Below are 22,821 nucleotides of genomic sequence, written 5' to 3'. Positions count from 1 at the left end.
TTTTGAATGGATATAACCCCCTCCCAAGGTCCCTCAGACCTCTTCCCCCAGCCTTTGGTACCTCGAGGCACAATAGTTTGTTTCTTAGCAACTCAGTGTAGACGAGCTAAAGCGGCTTTTGCAATCGCACTCCGGGAAAAGAAAAGTTTTCAGCAGGTCCGCCGTGAGACCGGTTTACAGTGTTTTCGGGACTTAAGAGCAAAACTACGGCATACCTGCAAACAGGTAAGACACATACTTGCAGATTACATTCACACTTTTGGAAAATCATCTTTTGGTTGCAAATGAATTAAAGTGAGATTCCACAAAGAATTTCATGGGGTTACTCGTTTAATGTCTTCGAAACGTACATTTTGGCGGTAGAATGATCTGTGAGATTGAACAGATCCGATAAGGAAATTAAAATAAACAAGCACTGGTAGTGTATTGGTCAGACCATGATCTGTTTATTTTCCCGTGAAAAGCAAAATATGTATATTGTTTTAATGCATTCACGAACGAACTACCCGCGCGAAGTTTAAATGCGCGCTTACATTTTTTTTAATAAGTTCTTTTTTTCCATTTAGTTATTCGTACAAGCACCTACGTATATAACAGTCAATACATTGGCATGCATCTCGAGTTTGCTGCCATTTCAGATGACTGCGCTGTAAAAAAAACAACGTAATTCTAGTTTCATAAAAGGCCCCTACTGAGTTTTGACAGTTTTCTCTTTGGCTGAGCTTCACCTCACTTTTACCGTGCCGCTTTCATATCCTCTCCAGCTCTTCCGGTGTTTTATATCTGTGTGGATAATTTCCAGAGGATATCTCTCCTTGGTTGTCAAAATGGTGTTTCAGGCATCACTGATGTATTGTTTATTATTTATTCTGTCTGGAACTGTTGAAGAAAAGATTCTTCATCAGTGAATGCTTCCAGACGTGTATTGCTTCTACGTGGATACTGTTAGGAGATGAGACTTCATAAGTGTGTGTGTGTTTTGTATGCACATAAGTGTGTGTAATTTTGCGTGCGCACATGCATCATTGGGTGTGTGCACGAGCATGCATTTTGTGAGTCAGAATGATGAGCCTGTACAGTGTGTGTGTCTGTGTGCGTGTGCCTGCACGCTTGTATATTTGTAATTGTGTGCACAAACATGCATGCATGTGTCTTTGTGAGTCAGAAAAGGGGTACCATATTGTGTGTGTGTGTGTGTGTGTATGAGAAAGCCAGAGAGACAGATCAGGGTTAATGTTCCTCATTTGGGACAACATGTTTAAACACTGGGTGCAAGATACTGGTTGCCATTTGTGACTAGTATTATTGCAATTAATGTGGTATTTTCCTACCCATGTACTAATGTACTATGTACTAGTAGGTCTACTAACTTACCTCATGAATATTAATGAGATAGCTCACAAATTGTGACACACTAGAATTTGCTGCCATCACAGAATTGGTGGCCTGATGAGGTCAGCAGTCCACCATAAATGTAGTAACATTCACTAAGGAAAATATGTCTCATGCAAATAGTTTACCGCTACTGTTTCAGTAGTCAGTAAAATATGAATGTTTTGCAACTGGATTTCAGTCGCAAAGCATTAATACATTCCTTTCTGAAACCCTATTTGGGAGGGGCACCCTAAATACGCTCCTTCCAAATAGCGATTTGGTATGTAGTTGTAACCCCAAACAGAGGGTCAATAGCATGTTACTGAATCACAATTTGAGTTTGGTACATACACAAAGGCCATTTAGGAGGTGTATGTGTATGATGAACCAAGTATTCTCAATCATTCTCATAGAAAGTTTTCTGCATACTGTCACCCCATAAATAAAAATCTTTTATCAATGGGATTTTACTAGACAGTCTGAGAAAGTTCTTCTTGAAATTTGTTTTTAAAACTAGGAAGTAAATGGGAGTCATGGATGTACGTTGTTACAACGCATGTTGTAACAACGCATGCCTTTACCACGCAAGTCTTACAACGCAAGTCGTTACAACGACTTGCGTTGGAGGGCGTGGATTTCGGAATCTTATAATTTTATATTCCAACACCAGTCCCCGTAACAGTAGGGAAGGTGTTGGAATATAAAATTGCAAGATTCCTTATCCCACAGCGCCATCCAGCGCAAGTCGTAGTAACGACTTGCGTTGTAATAGCTGCGGGGTAAAGGCACTGCGGTGTAAAAACCGCGTCGTAAACGATGTTCCCCGGGAGTCATATAACTTGCACTAGGAACTTTGATAATAAGGCATAATGCAGAAACTAGTCCAATCGTGCATCTATTGTACTTTTGCCCTACTCTCAGAGTTCTTCTATTTTTTCAAAAATATACATTTGCAAAAACGTACTATTAGAAATGGGGTTTCTGGGTGGTTAGGGTGTGCATCTAAGCCAGGCAGAACCCACCACTCTAGTCAGGGTAAGGAAGTTACACACACAAGATAACCCCTGCTCACCCCCTTGGTAGCTTGGCAAAGCAGTCAGGCTTATCCCAGAGACAATGTGTAAAGCGTTTGTGCAACACACACACACACCATTGACATGCAAGGCACACCACTTTCAAAGAGACTTGACAAAAGGCTAGCAATACCGTCTCCCACCGCACACTAGTCGCCAGACTACATGACGCCGCCAAAGGAGGAACAGTCCTGGACTGAATCTGATCATTCCTCACTGGAAGAAGCCAGAGAATTAGATTACCACCCTTCCTCTGCGATCCCACGGAAATCACCTGCGGAGTAACACGGGGGTCATCCCTGGGCCCGACCTTCTTCAACAACTACATGGCCCCCCTCGCAGCCATCATCCTCCAACACGGCCTCAACATTGTATCCTATGCCGAAGACACCCAGCTCATCCTCTCCCTCATCCGAGAATCAACTTCCACATACCAAAAAGAAACATCCGATCTATAACCTCGCACTGGCTGAAACCCCGCGCATCCACAGAGCCAGACCAGGTGGAAGATCCTTCTCTCACATTGCTGCCAAGACCTGGAACAAGCTACCAGCAGACAACAGTCGTGCCCCCTCCCTGAACACCTTCAGGAAGACTCTCAAGACCTGACTCTTTTAGATAAACAGACCTGCAGACCCCCCTCATCCCCCCTCAGCACCTTGAGACCCTCACTGGTAAGTAGCATGCTCAAAATTCCCCTGATTGACAAATAATACTTGTATTATATAGAAACACATAGACCACGGTTACATGAACCACAAATCACCTTGTCAACTAGGCAATACTCATAATATCACATGTATCATAATCACTTTGCCATAAGGCCATCATCATACACATAACAGTTCGGGCACTAGGTAGGTATTTATAAGTTGCACCGGTTATAAAACATCATGAAAACATTAGGCATAACACCACCTTACACCCTCATTGTACATCTAATGCAGTTTCTAAAAATAACAGTACTTGTTATTCTGCCCATGCAGGGCAAAAACAACACGCATAACCACATTAGGGCGTGAAGTGCAGCAGACTAGCTAGGTTAGGTACAGAATCAATAATTTACCACATTTTGCTTTACATGCAGCACCATATACTTATTACTTCCACCTCATCATCAGGCGGATTAAGGCGATTTCTCCTGGTGCTTATGAAGCACTCTGGCGTGTTCTCATCATGGCCCCTCGGGACCAGACAGGCATAAAGAAATGCAGTCACTTGGCACCCCCTCTTGGTGTGTTGCGAGGGTAGGGGGAGGACGCACACACTGCAGGGAGGGCGGGAGACCTCACTCGGTCTCACACATACGTAAACTTAGGGAAGTGCAACTGCCGGCGAAGGGGATTCGATAATGCTAAAGAAAGTCCCCCAAGGTATGTGTGAGGACGGGGGAAGGGGTTCATAACCTCCCTCGGTGGGGTGAATTCTCAGAGTTCCCCGCATATGGCCAGAATCACTCGGTCTGAAAGGCAGGCGCTACACCAGGCAAATGGAGCTGCACAAACTCAGCTCCTTGCACAGCCACTCAGCGGTCAAGGGGCACTCAGGAGATTTCCCAGCTGTTTTGGAGGCGGAAGACGCTGCTCCTCTCTTCTCTGCACGACTCATCAGCCCAGGCTGGTTTTCGGTTGCTAGAGCAACCTGCCTGGCGGGGTCGATGCTTGTCTGGAGATGGGGTCCCACTGAAGGGGGGGTTTTAACAGGCCGGCTGGCACTTCTTCCTGTCCTCAGGTGCTCCTACTGGTGGAGGTAGTGCAAGCGAGTGGGGAATCCCTTGAGGATCTGCCATGGTTTCCGGGACCAAAGGTCAGTGATCACCAGGTGCTCCCAACCTGGGATCCGGGCAGCTTTTCTCACCCGCACTAGTAGGGGATCAGCAACATGCTGATCCCTCCGATACACGTAGCGCTCATCATGCACTCTCTTTGGCACCATAAAAGTGAAAGTCTTTACACAACAATGGGGGAAAAGATGGGCTTCACCCTGCGCTTTATGGCACAACAATAGAGAAAATGAATCGCTCACCCACCACTTGGTGGTTGGTTTTGTCTCCACACTTCCTCAGCTTGGAGTAAACAGCAACACGCTCCATGCACACTTTGCAAGAAAGATAATAATAAAGTGCTCTTGCAGACTTCCTTTTAAAAAGGTGAAGAACAGTCCAGTCCTTCTCCTGCTCCAGGCAGGTTATTTTTTAATCCAGCAAGTATCTTTCCAGAAGTCTTTTGAATCCCTGAGACTTCCAACAAGAGGCCAGCACACACAAGCCCTTGGAGATTCTTCCCAAGCCGGATATCACAACTGGACAAAAAGAGTCAGTCTTTTTTCTCCACCACAGACAGAAGCAGCAATTGCAGGCCAACCCTCCCTTCACACAGAAAAGGCAGCGCTCCTCAGTCACACAGTCCTTCTGCTCTTCTTTTTGGCAGGGTCCTTTTGTTCCTGGAAGTAATCTAAAGACCTGGGGTTTTAGGTCCAATATGGATACCCTATTTTGTCATTGTTCTCTTTGTGGCAAGAGTCTCTGAACCCAGTCCAATGAGTCCTGTCCTCCCTGATGCAGCATGAGGCGGAGAAGGCATTGTGAAAAGGAGACACAGCCTATTCAGTTGCAAGCAAAACTCCTCCCACCACTCTTAATGGAGACCAGGTCTATTCAGCCCAGCTATGAGTTACCCAGGCAAGGCAGGACACACCTCACCCAGTGACTGTCTAGAGTGAATGCACATCCCTAGCTCCTGTCACTCCAAAATAAGATGGTAAATATGCAAACAGTCAGAGGCACACAGGATGGTAAAGTAAGAAAATGCCCACTTTCTAAAAGTGGCATTTTCAAACACAGAATTTAAAACCACCTTTGCAAAAAAGTGCGTTAATAAATTCTGAGTTCAGAGAGCCTAAGCTCCTTTTCTCTATCTTGTCCCTATGGAAAGATACACATGTAAGATGTTACAAAGCATCTCCCATGTTAGCCTATGGGACAGAGAGCCGTTCAATAGTGAACAAAGAAATACACACTATTTCACTATCAGGGCATTTCACACACACCAGTACATGTCCTACCCTTCACATACACCGCACCCTGTCCTTGGGGGTATCATGGGCCTATCTTAGGGGTGCCTTATATGTAAGGAAAGGGAAGTTTAGGGCCTATCAAGTAGGTGCACTTACCAGGTCAACATGGCAGTAACAACTGCACATGTAGATACTACAGTAGTAGATCAGGGGCACACTTACAGGTCTACTCATGTGGGTGGCACAACCAATGCTGCTAGCCCACCAGTAGCAATTTATTTACAGGCCCTGGCACACAACGTGCACTCTGCTAGTGATTTACCAGAAATTCAAATAGGTCAATCATGGATTACCAATCATATCACAATTTATGCAGAGATCAGATGCACTTTAGCACTGATCAGCAGTAGTAAAATGCCCAGAATCTTTTAGCTAACAAAAACAGGGTCAGAAAAATAGGAGGTAAAAGCTAAACATTTTTGGGGATAAACCTGCAAAAAGGTCCAGTTCTAAGAGGTACATGCATAATGCTACACTGCTTGTGGTGAATGTAGTATGGAAGTATCTTAATTGTATTGCCGTTGTGTGCCATAATAACCTACAAAATGTGAGCACCTACCTCCCCCAACCACACCATAAACACTACTCACCCAGAAGCATTTATAAGAATTCCCCATAAAAAAAAATTAACTATGAAACAGCCCTGCTTTATAAGTATCATGCCTCTTGTCATTCCTGCAGGGCGCTGGAATCCCTTGCCTTCCACTCTGAGCCTGAAGGGGAAACTCCCTCATCCGTCTGTGTCAGATGAAGTCATGTCACTGGGAAAACTGCATTGTAACGGCGAGAGTGGCCTTCCGCATCTTAAATCCTAGCTGCCATCTCATTTGTTGAGGCTTTGCAGCATCCAGACTGTCTTCTTGAGTGTAGTCACAGTGTCCTCCAGAGTCAATATGCAGCCTTCTGATCTGGTGACATTGCCATATGTGTTGTGAAGGACCTGTCAAAGAAGTGCAATATCGGCTTCTATTTCTCTAACCTTTGTTTCAAGAGCTTTTCTAGCAGAATAGATTGCATGCAGCATTGCCTTGGCACTGGATCCAGTGCCTTCTGTGGTGTTTACAGTGCTCACTAAGCTTGCATCTTGATCTGTCTCGGGGCGCTTCCTTGCGAAGGGCTTGTCAAATGTATCAACTGTGCCTTGCTTAGTGGGTGTCTTGTCTTTCACCCAAATAGGAGCATGGGACATACTGCTATGCCCCGTCTTTAAAAAGTGGGAGTTGCAATAGGTTATGGGACCTCTTCACCAGACCCCTTCTGAAGGGGCGGCATGAGTGGTCTGGTACCAGGGGGCTTCATCATGGTCTCAATGGCGGAGTCTAAGAAGAACCCTAACATTTCATGGTCCACAGCAATTAAAGAAAGACCAAGAGCAGCCATCAGTGAGGAGAGAAAAGCACCATCAAGGCAGGCTGTTGCAATTCTTTATCTTTCTTGCAACATCACAATAAGGGAAGGGCCCTTCTGCGAAAGGTGGGCTTTCACCACCTAGACTTCAGTTCTATTTGTTGCAGCAATGTGTCCTCTCCCCTGAAGTTGTCATATCAAAAGATCCCACCCCCACAAACCATGCACGCAACCTGGGAATCACCCTGGACTCAGAGCTCAAAATGGACTGCCAGATAAACACTGCCACTTCTGTTGAGCACACTACAAAACACTATGTCCCAGGTGCTTCAGGAAGCTGGCACCTTAGGGGTGACTCACCCAGACTTTGGGACTGCCCCTATGGCCCCACCAAAGCAGTGCTCCATTCCTGCGCCCCTTCAGGCAGGTTAATCATCTTCCAGCTTGATAATGCTCCAATACATTTCTGGGAAATTGGCATTTTATTTTTTAACCTCACCCTTGTGGTCAACTTTTAGCCACTGTGCCCTTTCTCCTAGGGCCGCCGAGGCCACAGGAGGCCACCCAGTCGGGATGATGCCACCTTATGCTTCTCTATGCAGGATTGTCTCATGGTCAAAAAGGCCTCTGGAGTAGCATTACTATGATTTATGGGCGCTGGCTGGTAGAGCATTAATAAATAGTTTCAGGGATTTTGTGCCAACTGTCACTTTACCCCCTGGAGTCAGATTTTTATTGTGTTGTGTTATTGACTTCATAACTATTTTAGTGTTACTAAATGCTTTGCACATTTTCTCTATGTTACCTGTCTGCCCTGTGCCATAGCTGCCAAGGGTTTCGATCAGTTGTAAATAGAGGTAGGCAAGCCATTGAAAGCTTGAGCCAGGCTTGAGTCTGAAGCTTGGTTCTGGCTCAGCTCGAGGTCCCTCTGGAACCACAAGCCTATATCTAGCCAAACTTTAATGTTGCTTCTGCCATCACCATCTATCTACCCTCATACACAGTGGTAAACAAATAAGTATTTACTTTTAGGGTAAGAAGGATAGACAAATAGATACCCATTTAGAGGCTGATTTTTACTAAGTGCAACCACAAAATCAAAACTTCCACATATTAAACAAATATACTTTTTTAATTTCAAGGAAACTTTATCATATTTCACATGATGTTAGTTGTATGATTTACATGGTTACGTGGCAAATATTTCCAGGGCTTGGCTCATGCTTTAAGAACCAAAACAGTCCTCTGGCGAGCCTGGCTCACCCTGTTAATTTGTTGGCTAGCTCACCTTTAGGTTTAAATTACTGAAACCTTTTACTGGACCAGATAGTATCTTTAGTACTTGCGGTGAATCTCAGTGCTTCACTACCAATAAACTATTTTCTCACAGTCATTGTATCCTTATCCTGTGTGAAATTGGCATCTACGGTCCAGACCTTCATCACTAGCCAGACTCAGTCAAGTTAATAAAATATAGAGACTCTCAGGGCTCCCCGATGAGCCCTTCTCTGTTCAATCTTTTATGTCTTTCCTGTAGCCTAACTCATTAAATCATTTGAGTTGGATCAAATGACTTTACTTTGATACTCAAATTGTGGTGTCACTGTCTGACAGTGTTTCCTCTACCCTGTAGTGTTTTTGTTCATTATGTCGACAGTTGCTGGGTGGATGCACACTAAGGGGCTCATTAGGAATGCGGTTTTTCCGCATCCTCTGGGCCGGCGGAATCCACCGCCGGCCCGGAGGATGCGGAAAAACCGCAGTGGACCGACCAAAGACCCACCGCCACATTAGGATGGCTGGTGGGTCCTGGTTTCCGTCCGCAGCTTTTCCGCCGCGGTTGGCTTACAACCGCGGCGGAAAAGCTGTAATATGGTGACGGTGTCTCTCAGACACCGTCCACCATATTAGGATGCACAGAAAGAAATGCTTTTACACGGCGGGTATTCCGCCGTGTAAAACCATACGGTGCTTCACTGCGGGGGCCCGTAGCGGGCCCCCTGGGTGAAGGGGGGGGGAACATGGGGGGTACCTATGGTACCCCCCTGCATATGTATGCAGCAAGCGGCAGGCACCGCGCGGTGCCTGCTGCTTGCTGCATACTTATGCAATGTATGCTTTTTTAACATTGCGGCGGGTGCAGCTTGAAGCTGCACCCGCCGCAATGTTAAATATCCAGGATGTGACCACCAGGGTGGCGGTCACATCCTAATTTGCACTGAGGGACCGCCGCAGCCCATGCGGACGGTCCCTCCTACTCTAGGGTGACGGACGGACGCAAGTCCGTCCGCCATCCTAATGAGCCCCTAACTACCTACAGTTGAGTGGGGAGGATTGTTTTAGTGGCCAAGCATCTATCTCATCTGATGCTTGGTGGCCCGCGGGACTTGTCTCTACACCGCTATCCTCTACTCAGGCAAGGAACCTTAGGATTGTTTTTGATCATACACATTTGGTCTATGCTCCAGACACTTAGGAAATTTAGCTTTACCTTTCCAAACTCAGCTTCAAAAATGGTTTGTGTAAGAAATTGGGTTACTGGTTGAGGGGTTGAAACCCTACTCACGACACAAACACTTTAGCACTGGTTAGCAGTGGTATAGTGTGCAGAGTCCTAAACCTAGCAAAAATGGAGTCAGCAAATACAGGAGGCTGGAAGGCAAAAAGTTGGGGGAAAACCATGCCAAAGATGTCAGGTGCAACAGTTATCCAGTCTCTAGTCATTTTTCAAATTGATTTTGATACCTTCATCTATTTAGGATTGCCTGATTTTCATACCAAGCCTCTTCAGATTGTTCACAATGCTGTACATGTATGATACTCAAACTCTCTTTCAATCAATCTATGACTCTGTCTAAGATACCTACACTGTGTTCCAGTTCGGAAACCTGCATCATTCAAAGATTTGTGTTTGACCTATCAGGCTATGAACAATCTTTTTATTTGAGATACAAGTTCTATTTTTATCAAGAAAAACATATTCTGAAGTCTCGTCTACATGTGCTAACCTGGTGGTTTCGAATGAGAGAATGGCCTTTCTCCCATTTAGGAGCAAAATAGCGCAACTCCCTTCTCCTTGATTAAAATCTGCCCAGTCCCTTATTACTTTCAGAAAAAGGTTAAAACCTAGCTTTTGGCTTTTTTAACTTTCCCAGCTACAGACCAGTAATTTGTTTAAATCCCTGTGCAGCTCAAGGATGACCTTCATTAGGTAGCAGTGCATTTAAACACAGCATATAAATACATAAATAGATAAACAATAGCCCCAGACACAAAAGGGGTACCACAGTACTGACCACAGATATTATACCTGCAGGAGCCACTGCAAATTCAACAGCTTTAGCATAGCAGGTACAACAACTGAAATAAAAAAATGTGCCACAGCAGAAACAAGTACTGCCAGCAACTCAGGGAATACTGCAGCAACAACAGCTGCCAAAATAGCAGGAACCACAACAGTGGTCACGTCGGCTTCCACACAAGGGATATCAGAAACAATACTATGGGGTGGATTCCGATTCGGCAAACTAATCCATACGACGATTCGCATTCGTAACCGTTTCCGTACGAATCGTAGTAATCCGTCCGAATCGCGTTGTACAATCCGTAGGTCAAAAATACGTACGAATCATTGCGAACCGTATGAAAAACAAGGGAAAATCCGTATGACATATACCCGTACAGTGAACCGTACGATTCGTAAAAATGCCGTACGACCGGCCAAGTGCGATCCGGACCGGGGACTGTGTACGTGATTTGTATGGTAAACGCCGCGTATAGGCAATTCGTACAGAGAGCCACACAATAACATACTCGCCATACCCCTGAATTCACGGGGTGTACGCACGGGGTGTACGCACCATACACCTATGTCCTTGGGGGGGTACGGACTGTACCCCTAGGCACCGTACACTGACATTTATGGGGGAAAAGCATGGGGACATACGCACGTACCCCTGAAATCCAGGGGTGTACGCACCGTACCCCGATGCACCTTACCCCTGCAATCATGGGGTGTGCACACTGTAACCGGGGGAGTCGTTCCGTGCGCATTACGAGGCGAAATCAGCTTATCTGGACATTTTCAGCTCCCGTAAAATAAAATGAGTCGTACGGACTGGTGTCCACACGAATCATACTTGCTGAGTCGTAAATAGCTGCTGCGATTTGCACGAACATCGCGTACTACGTGTTCCGAGTGCGATCCGTACGGATTGTTGAATCGTACGGTCTTTTGTATGATTCGTACGGAGAACTGCATTGAGTGCACATCGTACTACATCGTACGTACGGGGACGGTTCGGGATACGATCCGTACGGGAATAACGCTCCATACGGCGATTCATACTGGATTTTATCGAATCGGAATCGGCCCCTATGTATCCCAACAGCAGCAACTACAGCTGCAGCAAATAGCACAGCAGAAGCCCATTAGTGACTAAAGTGGTACCCATGGAAGGGTCAACAACAGTAGACAGAAATCCAGGGACAACGGCTTTGACCACAATTTTAATCAAAGTTGAAACAACAGCAGAATCACAGCAGTCACAACATCTGCCACCACATCAGGGATATGAACCACAAAAACCTAATTAACTGCCAGAGCACTAGGCACAAAAGCAGCAAACACACTTGTGAGCACTGAGAAAAATAAAAAACGATGAGTGGACTACATGAACTAATATCGGAGATTAATAATTACTATTGATCACATTCCAGTCCATCATATTTTTGACCACTGCAAACATAAAGTAGCCATATGCAAGCCATCTTATGTCCTTCTGCAATAAAAACTGTCCAGCCCAAGTAGTTAAGCTGAACTCCATCTAAATGTCAACAGAAGGAGCCCGAGACATATTTTGTCCTGTTGACTTTCATCATTATGGTACAGCTTTAATCCTGTGGCACAATGAGTAAGGTTTATAACAGTGAGCAACCCGGAATACCCTTGAGGGCTTGGGTAAATATAAATGAAGGGGTAAGGAGTGCCTTCAAGGGGATTTTTTTGAAATATCTCTCTGGATTGATTGAGGAAAACCAATTTTTAAGGACAATTCAATGGTCCTACAGTGAAATGAATCAACAATAGAACTTTCTTCAAGTTATACAAGAAATACACATTAATGTTCAACATAAAACAGATACAAGAAAACACAAGAAAACACAAACTAACGGGCGTATATGAGAAATATTGAGTTTATCATCGATATTAAAAGGCACCAAGGTTTAGATACAAATATATAAACGGGACAACAGGAATATCAGTGATAGATAAATATATAGCTCTGTAGGCTTGATGACACCTTTCCTAATTTTCAATTTGATAAATAGATAGGAAGAGGCGTTGGTCGACGTTTCGGTCTCCTATGTATTCATCTGCGAGACCATCTTCAGGACTGTTAAATCTATATTTGTAATGTCCTAGTGTAAATATGAAACAAAAATATTTACAATTACACTTTTATCCATGACTTTGGACACATATCAATATATGAATGTGGATGATTGTCGCACACTCTCCTTATGTTTTAAACTCTGTTTGAACGATATGTGTGCAGCACTGCATTAACACCTGCTAAGTATTAATACACTGTGAGATATGGCCTAACACCACATAGGCTATTAGGGCTACAGTGCGCACAACTTGGGTGAAAAAATTCAGAACAATTCTGTGTTATTTAGAACATTTGACCAATGTTAAACCATGTTATAACATTTATTTCTTAATCATCTCAAATCATAAACATCAGCATATTCACTTTTTGAGTTTTAAACACTTTTACTAAAGTCATCTGACCCACAACCCAATGCATTTCGGGACCTCTTGGTCCCTTCGTCAGGGGTTCCAGTAGTCACTGTAAAAATAACAAGGATGCAAGATCAAAAACGATGCCCAATCGCAAACAATAATTACAAGCTTCATAATACTTAACATTTAAATGTATCGTTCACATAAATGTTGTTCATGTCCACACTACATGCATTTCTACTCTTGTAATCTAAACCACAATCTGTGTATACAGACAACGTGAAAGAGCTCATGCTAAAAAATACCCAACCACCAAACAGATACCAACGCGTGAATGAACATACCTCGTGAATATTTGGAGAGATGTTTCTGAAAAAAACTCCAAAATGTCACTTCACTGAACCCAAACAACAGGAGAGTAAAAAACGATCACCAATGTTATTTAGACACACTGCTCACCTTTTTAACCAATATTAGCACTTAATCAAAACAGCCAATTCCGTGGTCAGATGCGGACTCTAAAGAAATACGACAACGCAAATTAGTACCATGACCCTTAACCTAACTGTTCTCAATCCATGTGATCACCGCCGATGGCTTACCTCTATTGAAATCTAAAATCCCAAATGAAGTCCGTATATTTCACCCTCGAGGCCTGCAACAAACGTAAAGGTAACATGAATACCTTTATGATATATCCCGCTAATTATATTAACCACAGAACAATCTCCTCGCGTACCTCTGTGTGCGCCGAGTGCCTTCCCAATTCATCCGCCTCGCTGTTTGATGCACTGCCGTGTCATCAACACAGCTTATACCAAGCTCTTCCGGTCAAGTTGCTAGACATCGCCGACAGACTATACTAAACTACAAAAGAAGTAATGAAACTACAAAAACGTCCGTTTATACTCGTCAACTTCTGGCTATCTCAGCTTTGATATTTATTCATCAATAAAAACGGCATGTCGGGCGGAAAATCAAAACTTGTAAATGAAGGTCAAGTGCTCACTAACCACTAGTATCTCTCGCATCAACAACAACTTTATCCATGAGAAAGTGAAAAACATGAAAAAAATACTAAACACCCAACAAAAACGTGACTTGACAAAAAACAGTGACATGTCAATAATAAAAATAAAAAGATGTGATGTCATCAAATAACTGATATAATTGAAAAATAAAAAATAAATACACTAAATACTTCCCTGCCTGCTATTTACACCTAAACATAAAACAACAAATAAGTGACCTGCCTGCTATTTACAACTCTTGCTTCCACGTACTATATACATCAATTTACAAATCTTTAAATTTAGATTATTATATGTAATGTGATCATATGAGAAGTCGGATTCCTTAAAGCCATCTGAGGCTGTACACCTGCCCTACTTATTAAAGAAAACAACTAAATTCAAATTTGTCATTAAGCCCCCCTGGGGTCAAAGTTTGGAGTTTCTTAATCCAGAAAGCCTCTCTCTGGAGGAGTGCCTGATCATTGTCTCTACCTGCATACCGGACTACTACTTCAATGATTTGACATTTCATCTGCGCAATGGTGTGGCGCTGTTCAATCCAATGTACTGCCAATGGAGACGTGCGATTTAGATTACGTATCCTACTTTTGTGCTCTGATATACGTGTTTTGAATTTCCTTGTTGTTTTGCCAACATACAAAAGCCCGCATGGACATTTAATGGAGTAGACTACGAAATCAGTGTTGCAATCCGACGTATGGTATAATGGAATTTTTTCACCAGTTCTAGGATGTAGTAGTGTGTTTCCCAGTATCATGTTATTGCAGTTGTTGCAATTCCAACATTTCATAGTGCCCCGAAATGAGCCACTTTTCGGTTTTTCTTTCACTGGTTTTGTTAACAGTTCTTTTAGATTTTGGGCTCTTGAGTATGCGCATAATGGTTTTTCGCTGAACAGATTTCCAAAATCTGGTTCAACTTCCAACAATTCCCATCTATGCAATAAAATCTTTTTGATGTCTCTCGAGGCCGATGAATACTTTGACACGAAAATCATCCGGTTCGTGCTGGTTTTTTGTTTTTTGGTCAGTAGTGAGCTTCTTGTCATGTTGTTGACTTTGATCAGTTGACTATCAAGCATAGATTCTGGATATCCTCTTTGCATGTATCTTGCTTTTTGTTGCATTAGGGATGCTGCACAGTCAATTTCATTCGAAGAGATCCGTTTAATCCTCATGAATTGGGATGTGGGTAAATTATCAATTAAATTTTTTGGGTGAAAGCTGGTATATAACAATGCATTGTTTCTATCCGTTGGTTTCTTGAACAGCTTAGTTTCTAAGGTATGCTCCTTCAATTTTACCACAACATCCAAAAATGATATTTCATCATGATGAATCGTGGAGGTGAATTGTATCCTCGGATCTATTTGGTTGAGATGAGTAATGTTACTCCTGAGTGAATCTTCAGATAGACGCCAAATTAGAAAGATGTCGTCGATATAACGTCGAAAAAACACAAGGCCTTCTTGCCAGTGTGTGTCCAACAGTATATGGTCGTGTTCATATTTCGCCATGAAGGTATTAGCGTACATGGGTGCCCCTGGAAAACCCATAGAGGTCCCGTTCATCTGATTGTAAAAGACGTCTTGCCACTCAAAATAACTGTTCATAAGACAGAACTCAAGAAGCTGTAACACAAAACATTTCTGGCTATCTGATCCTTCTTCCTGAAGGAGTGCCCATTCAACCGCTTCCAAGCCTGACTGATGTGGAATAGATGTATATAATGCCACGACGTCTATCGTGCATAAAATCCAATGTTCTTGAGTTTTAGGAATCGCTGTTACACTCCTCAAAAAGTCAGAGGTGTCCTCAATGTAAGTGGACCATTTCCGCACAAAAGACTGCAGAAAATGATCAATATATCTCCCTGGATTTTCAAAAATTGACCCACAGCCAGATACAATGGGTCGGAATGGCGGATCCTGAAGATTTTTGTGAACCTTAGGTAGGAAATAAATCCTAGGGCGTCTTGGGTGAATTTGCTGTAGGTATTTCCTAGTTTTCTCATCGATCCATTCTAGTTGTACTGCTTGCTCAAGAATCTTATCAAGCATTTGAACAATTTCACTGGTGGGGTCTTGACCCAACTGAAGGTACGTATTTTCGTCCATGACGTGTTCAGTCCCTTTCTTCATGTAGAAGTCACTATCCATCATGACAAGTCCCCCTCCTTTGTCAGCCTTCTGGAAAGTAATAGTTTTGTCCTGAGATAATTTTTGAAGTGTGCCATATTCTGCACGAGTCATATTTCTCAATTGTCTCTTGTACTTCAATTTTTGCAAATCAGTCTTTACCAGAGTTTCAAAATTATCAAGTGTCTTGTGAGACACTGGAGCTTGAAATTTGCTTTTTGGTTTGAAAATACTTGTGTCTTGTGGTGCAACATTTGGGCAAACATTAGTGAAGAAGTGGCGCAATCTCAACAGTCTCATGAATTTAAAAAACGAAACTTCAGTCTCCAAATCTGTGGTGTGGTATGTACTCACAAAAGAAGTGCCCTTATTTAGTACTCTCTCCTCAAGTGAAGTTAACTTTTTGATGGAAATATTTATTATGAGAGTTTCACTTGGCTCCTCAATCCAGTCTTTTTTTCTATTTCTTTTTCTTTTCCCCCGTCGTGTCTTTTGTCCGAGTGTTTTGATGTGGAGGGATCCGGTGGTTTGGTCAAATCCAGGCCTTCCTCTAAAAAAGCCACTGTGGGAATACTTTCAGAAGATGCACCATCTTTATTGGAAGAACCCTCTCTTTGTCTTTGGTTACTTGGTTTTTGTTTCAAGTGAGAGCTGGCCGATGGCCTTGATGTATCGATGTCTTGATCTGAAACTCCACTTTCTTCAGACGATTGGGTTTGTGATTGAGGTTTCCTTTGGGTGTATCTTCGCTGAGCATATACCTCGGCCCATGTGTAAGCTTCATTCAGCTTATAATCGATAGTATCTCTTTTGAATTTCCTCAATTTCGTTTCCTGGAGTTCTTTTCCATATTTATCCAGCTTAATTTCCATTTCTGCCAAAAAAGCTTCCCATGGCTCCTCGTCCATCCTTGCTGCCAAATCCTCTTTAATGTGGTCAATCTCTTCCTCAAGATCTTTGATGGTGGTAGATAATTCTTCAATTAGTAATAAAATCAGATCTAATGAGCATTTATTTAAAATGCTATACCACTTTTCCATGAATTTACTGTTGCTGTGTAATCGAAATAACATGGGCCTGATGGCCAGTCTCAGGCCTCGCGGAATCCTTTTTACTCTGTGATATTGAATTAAAGTTGAAGCGTGTAATCTTTGATTCAATTCACGCCTTGTCAGATATTCCAGTTGACGTAACTGTTGCGTCACAGTTCCACTTTGAGCATCGAATTTTTTGAAGCAGATAAAATTTACAATTTAATCAAGGAGGCAAAAAAATTCGATTACACAGCAACAGTAAATTCATGGAAAAGTGGTATAGCATTTTAAATAAATGCTCATTAGATCTGATTTTATTACTAATTGAAGAATTATCTACCACCATCAAAGATCTTGAGGAAGAGATTGACCACATTAAAGAGGATTTGGCAGCAAGGATGGACGAGGAGCCATGGGAAGCTTTTTTGGCAGAAATGGAAATTAAGCTGGATAAATATGGAAAAGAACTCCAGGAAACGAAATTGAGGAAATTCAAAAGAGATACTATCGATTATAAGCTGAATGAAGCTTACACATGGGCCGAGGTATATGCTCAGCGAAGATACACCCAAAGGAAACCTCAATCACAAACCCAATCGTCTGAAGAAAGTGGAGTTTCAGATCAAGACATCGATACATCAAGGCCATCGGCCAGCTCTCACTTGAAACAAAAACCAAGTAACCAAAGACAAAGAGAGGGTTCTTCCAATAAAGATGGTGCATCTTCTGAAAGTATTCCCACAGTGGCTTTTTTAGAGGAAGGCCTGGATTTGACCAAACCACCGGATCCCTCCACATCAAAACACTCGGACAAAAGACACGACGGGGGAAAAGAAAAAGAAATAGAAAAAAAGACTGGATTGAGGAGCCAAGTGAAACTCTCATAATAAATATTTCCATCAAAAAGTTAACTTCACTTGAGGAGAGAGTACTAAATAAGGGCACTTCTTTTGTGAGTACATACCACACCACAGATTTGGAGACTGAAGTTTCGTTTTTTAAATTCATGAGACTGTTGAGATTGCGCCACTTCTTCACTAATGTTTGCCCAAATGTTGCACCACAAGACACAAGTATTTTCAAACCAAAAAGCAAATTTCAAGCTCCAGTGTCTCACAAGACACTTGATAATTTTGAAACTCTGGTAAAGACTGATTTGCAAAAATTGAAGTACAAGAGACAATTGAGAAATATGACTCGTGCAGAATATGGCACACTTCAAAAATTATCTCAGGACAAAACTATTACTTTCCAGAAGGCTGACAAAGGAGGGGGACTTGTCATGATGGATAGTGACTTCTACATGAAGAAAGGGACTGAACACGTCATGGACGAAAATACGTACCTTCAGTTGGGTCAAGACCCCACCAGTGAAATTGTTCAAATGCTTGATAAGATTCTTGAGCAAGCAGTACAACTAGAATGGATCGATGAGAAAACTAGGAAATACCTACAGCAAATTCACCCAAGACGCCCTAGGATTTATTTCCTACCTAAGGTTCACAAAAATCTTCAGGATCCGCCATTCCGACCCATTGTATCTGGCTGTGGGTCAATTTTTGAAAATCCAGGGAGATATATTGATCATTTTCTGCAGTCTTTTGTGCGGAAATGGTCCACTTACATTGAGGACACCTCTGACTTTTTGAGGAGTGTAACAGCGATTCCTAAAACTCAAGAACATTGGATTTTATGCACGATAGACGTCGTGGCATTATATACATCTATTCCACATCAGTCAGGCTTGGAAGCGGTTGAATGGGCACTCCTTCAGGAAGAAGGATCAGATAGCCAGAAATGTTTTGTGTTACAGCTTCTTGAGTTCTGTCTTATGAACAGTTATTTTGAGTGGCAAGACGTCTTTTACAATCAGATGAACGGGACCTCTATGGGTTTTCCAGGGGCACCCATGTACGCTAATACCTTCATGGCGAAATATGAACACGACCATATACTGTTGGACACACACTGGCAAGAAGGCCTTGTGTTTTTTCGACGTTATATCGACGACATCTTTCTAATTTGGCGTCTATCTGAAGATTCACTCAGGAGTAACATTACTCGTCTCAACCAAATAGATCCGAGGATACAATTCACCTCCACGATTCATCATGATGAAATATCATTTTTGGATGTTGTGGTAAAATTGAAGGAGCATACCTTAGAAACTAAGCTGTTCAAGAAACCAACGGATAGAAACAATGCATTGTTATATACCAGCTTTCACCCAAAAAATTTAATTGATAATTTACCCACATCCCAATTCATGAGGATTAAACGGATCTCTTCGAATGAAATTGACTGTGCAGCATCCCTAATGCAACAAAAAGCAAGATACATGCAAAGAGGATATCCAGAATCTATGCTTGATAGTCAACTGATCAAAGTCAACAACATGACAAGAAGCTCACTACTGACCAAAAAACAAAAAACCAGCACGAACCGGATGATTTTCGTGTCAAAGTATTCATCGGCCTCGAGAGACATCAAAAAGATTTTATTGCATAGATGGGAATTGTTGGAAGTTGAACCAGATTTTGGAAATCTGTTCAGCGAAAAACCATTATGCGCATACTCAAGAGCCCAAAATCTAAAAGAACTGTTAACAAAACCAGTGAAAGAAAAACCGAAAAGTGGCTCATTTCGGGGCACTATGAAATGTTGGAATTGCAACAACTGCAATAACATGATACTGGGAAACACACTACTACATCCTAGAACTGGTGAAAAAATTCCATTATACCATACGTCGGATTGCAACACTGATTTCGTAGTCTACTCCATTAAATGTCCATGCGGGCTTTTGTATGTTGGCAAAACAACAAGGAAATTCAAAACACGTATATCAGAGCACAAAAGTAGGATACGTAATCTAAATCGCACGTCTCCATTGGCAGTACATTGGATTGAACAGCGCCACACCATTGCGCAGATGAAATGTCAAATCATTGAAGTAGTAGTCCGGTATGCAGGTAGAGACAATGATCAGGCACTCCTCCAGAGAGAGGCTTTCTGGATTAAGAAACTCCAAACTTTGACCCCAGGGGGGCTTAATGACAAATTTGAATTTAGTTGTTTTCTTTAATAAGTAGGGCAGGTGTACAGCCTCAGATGGCTTTAAGGAATCCGACTTCTCATATGATCACATTACATATAATAATCTAAATTTAAAGATTTGTAAATTGATGTATATAGTACGTGGAAGCAAGAGTTGTAAATAGCAGGCAGGTCACTTATTTGTTGTTTTATGTTTAGGTGTAAATAGCAGGCAGGGAAGTATTTAGTGTATTTATTTTTTATTTTTCAATTATATCAGTTATTTGATGACATCACATCTTTTTATTTTTATTATTGACATGTCACTGTTTTTTGTCAAGTCACGTTTTTGTTGGGTGTTTAGTATTTTTTTCATGTTTTTCACTTTCTCATGGATAAAGTTGTTGTTGATGCGAGAGATACTAGTGGTTAGTGAGCACTTGACCTTCATTTACAAGTTTTGATTTTCCGCCCGACATGCCGTTTTTATTGATGAATAAATATCAAAGCTGAGATAGCCAGAAGTTGACGAGTATAAACGGACGTTTTTGTAGTTTCATTACTTCTTTTGTAGTTTAGTATAGTCTGTCGGCGATGTCTAGCAACTTGACCGGAAGAGCTTGGTATAAGCTGTGTTGATGACACGGCAGTGCATCAAACAGCGAGGCGGATGAATTGGGAAGGCACTCGGCGCACACAGAGGTACGCGAGGAGATTGTTCTGTGGTTAATATAATTAGCGGGATATATCATAAAGGTATTCATGTTACCTTTACGTTTGTTGCAGGCCTCGAGGGTGAAATATACGGACTTCATTTGGGATTTTAGATTTCAATAGAGGTAAGCCATCGGCGGTGATCACATGGATTGAGAACAGTTAGGTTAAGGGTCATGGTACTAATTTGCGTTGTCGTATTTCTTTAGAGTCCGCATCTGACCACGGAATTGGCTGTTTTGATTAAGTGCTAATATTGGTTAAAAAGGTGAGCAGTGTGTCTAAATAACATTGGTGATCGTTTTTTACTCTCCTGTTGTTTGGGTTCAGTGAAGTGACATTTTGGAGTTTTTTTCAGAAACATCTCTCCAAATATTCACGAGGTATGTTCATTCACGCGTTGGTATCTGTTTGGTGGTTGGGTATTTTTTAGCATGAGCTCTTTCACGTTGTCTGTATACACAGATTGTGGTTTAGATTACAAGAGTAGAAATGCATGTAGTGTGGACATGAACAACATTTATGTGAACGATACATTTAAATGTTAAGTATTATGAAGCTTGTAATTATTGTTTGCGATTGGGCATCGTTTTTGATCTTGCATCCTTGTTATTTTTACAGTGACTACTGGAACCCCTGACGAAGGGACCAAGAGGTCCCGAAATGCATTGGGTTGTGGGTCAGATGACTTTAGTAAAAGTGTTTAAAACTCAAAAAGTGAATATGCTGATGTTTATGATTTGAGATGATTAAGAAATAAATGTTATAACATGGTTTAACATTGGTCAAATGTTCTAAATAACACAGAATTGTTCTGAATTTTTTCACCCAAGTTGTGCGCACTGTAGCCCTAATAGCCTATGTGGTGTTAGGCCATATCTCACACATATCAATATATAACACCTGTATTTAAAACACAAATACAAAAAAACAAAAACAGAATATACAGTTAATACATAATTTGAGCTGTAGATGCTGACATTAATTTATGTCAGACATTTAGAATGTAAACATTTCATCATTTCATTAAAGAATCGTTGTGTCCAATATTAATGTTGTTACATCTTAACGATTCTGAGTCATCATGAATTGATATAGGGCAGAGGATAAAACCAACATCATGTGTCATATTCTTATGTTTTTGCATAATTCTGAATTAACTTGAGTAATTAAAGAGCAAATGGCCACGTTAGTATCAATATCATAAAGCAAAAATAGGTAGGCCTAACTGCAAAGTAAAACCAGCATCGGAGTTTCTGTGATCCTAGAAACTAAGTCAGTCTTTTCCTCAAATAATAATGAACAACGGTGTTCATAACTTATAAGTCAAAAGCTACGAACTTCAATGACTAACACTGCAGCAGACTCCAATACTAGTTTTACTTTGCAGTTAGGCCTACCTATTTAACAAAATTGTTATAGAACAGAGAGCCTGTATTCCAGAACATTTATTTCTTATTTGGAGTTGTGGAGGAGAAGGAGGAACAAAGTAAATTGGTGTTCCAATAGCTTGGCAAACCTGTAGTAACTATCATGGCTACCATTTGCGGAGCCACCTCTGTCTCCTCTTGAAGTAATCTTTGAACCAGCAGTCAATCTGCCAGAGTGCAGCTGAGTCACAGTGACAGTTGTCCCACCCTATTGAGGGCAAGGCAGCGTTATTTATTTTCCCTGCTCATGTCCTCCATACCACACAAAGACAATAGTTAACTGAATCTGTGCACAGGGAAACCATCTCCCTGCACATTGGCCATTTAATTTTGTTTAAGAAAAACCCACAACTCCCGATCTGGGGGAAAAACCCATCAGAATGTTTGAAGACTGCCAAGCTAGACGACTGTGCAGCTGTCAGTGTGTAGAATGAGAGGAAACCATGAATAAAACATCTGGAATGAAGAAAAGGGCTAACAAGCACTGGGATGAATGCTGAGTAAACCCTCAACTATTGTGTTAATGCAGACAGTTAGTTAAGAGAATGCACTGTAGATAATGAATCAGATAAAAATGGCACTCATCTGTGGCTGCTGAGCAAGGAAAGAGGACTGGGACTAGGTGTTGTGGAAGCAAGTGGACTATTTAACTTTATGATCATTTGCTTTGTAGTATTTATGCTAAGAACTATGGACCTTATTTATGAAGGTCTTACTCTGCCGTTGTGTCTCTTTTCAGTGGTGCTGCAACAGCGTAATCAATGCAGCAACACTGCGGGCCATTTTCAAAGTGATACATCTAAGGAGATGCATCACTT

The 22,821-nt window shown here is 41.9% G+C and overlaps 1 protein-coding gene across 1 annotated transcript in view; it reads left to right on the top strand.

The window, feature by feature from the left end:
* Positions 1–139: 139 nt before the first annotated feature.
* The window catches only part of C10H7orf78 (chromosome 10 C7orf78 homolog), a 126,932-nt gene continuing 104,250 nt past the window's right edge, over positions 140–22,821 (top strand). Inside the window, exon 1 of the mRNA XM_078664422.1 lies at positions 140–225. The gene's annotated coding sequence lies outside the window, so the exon portion shown is untranslated. The remainder of the gene's footprint in view (positions 226–22,821) is intronic.

Source organism: Lissotriton helveticus, chromosome 10 (assembly GCF_964261635.1).
Source record: "Lissotriton helveticus chromosome 10, aLisHel1.1, whole genome shotgun sequence".
Lineage (NCBI taxonomy): Eukaryota > Metazoa > Chordata > Amphibia > Caudata > Salamandridae > Lissotriton > Lissotriton helveticus.
The sequence above is the reverse complement of the archived record's forward strand: the minus strand, read 5'-3'. Positions and strand labels throughout refer to the sequence as shown.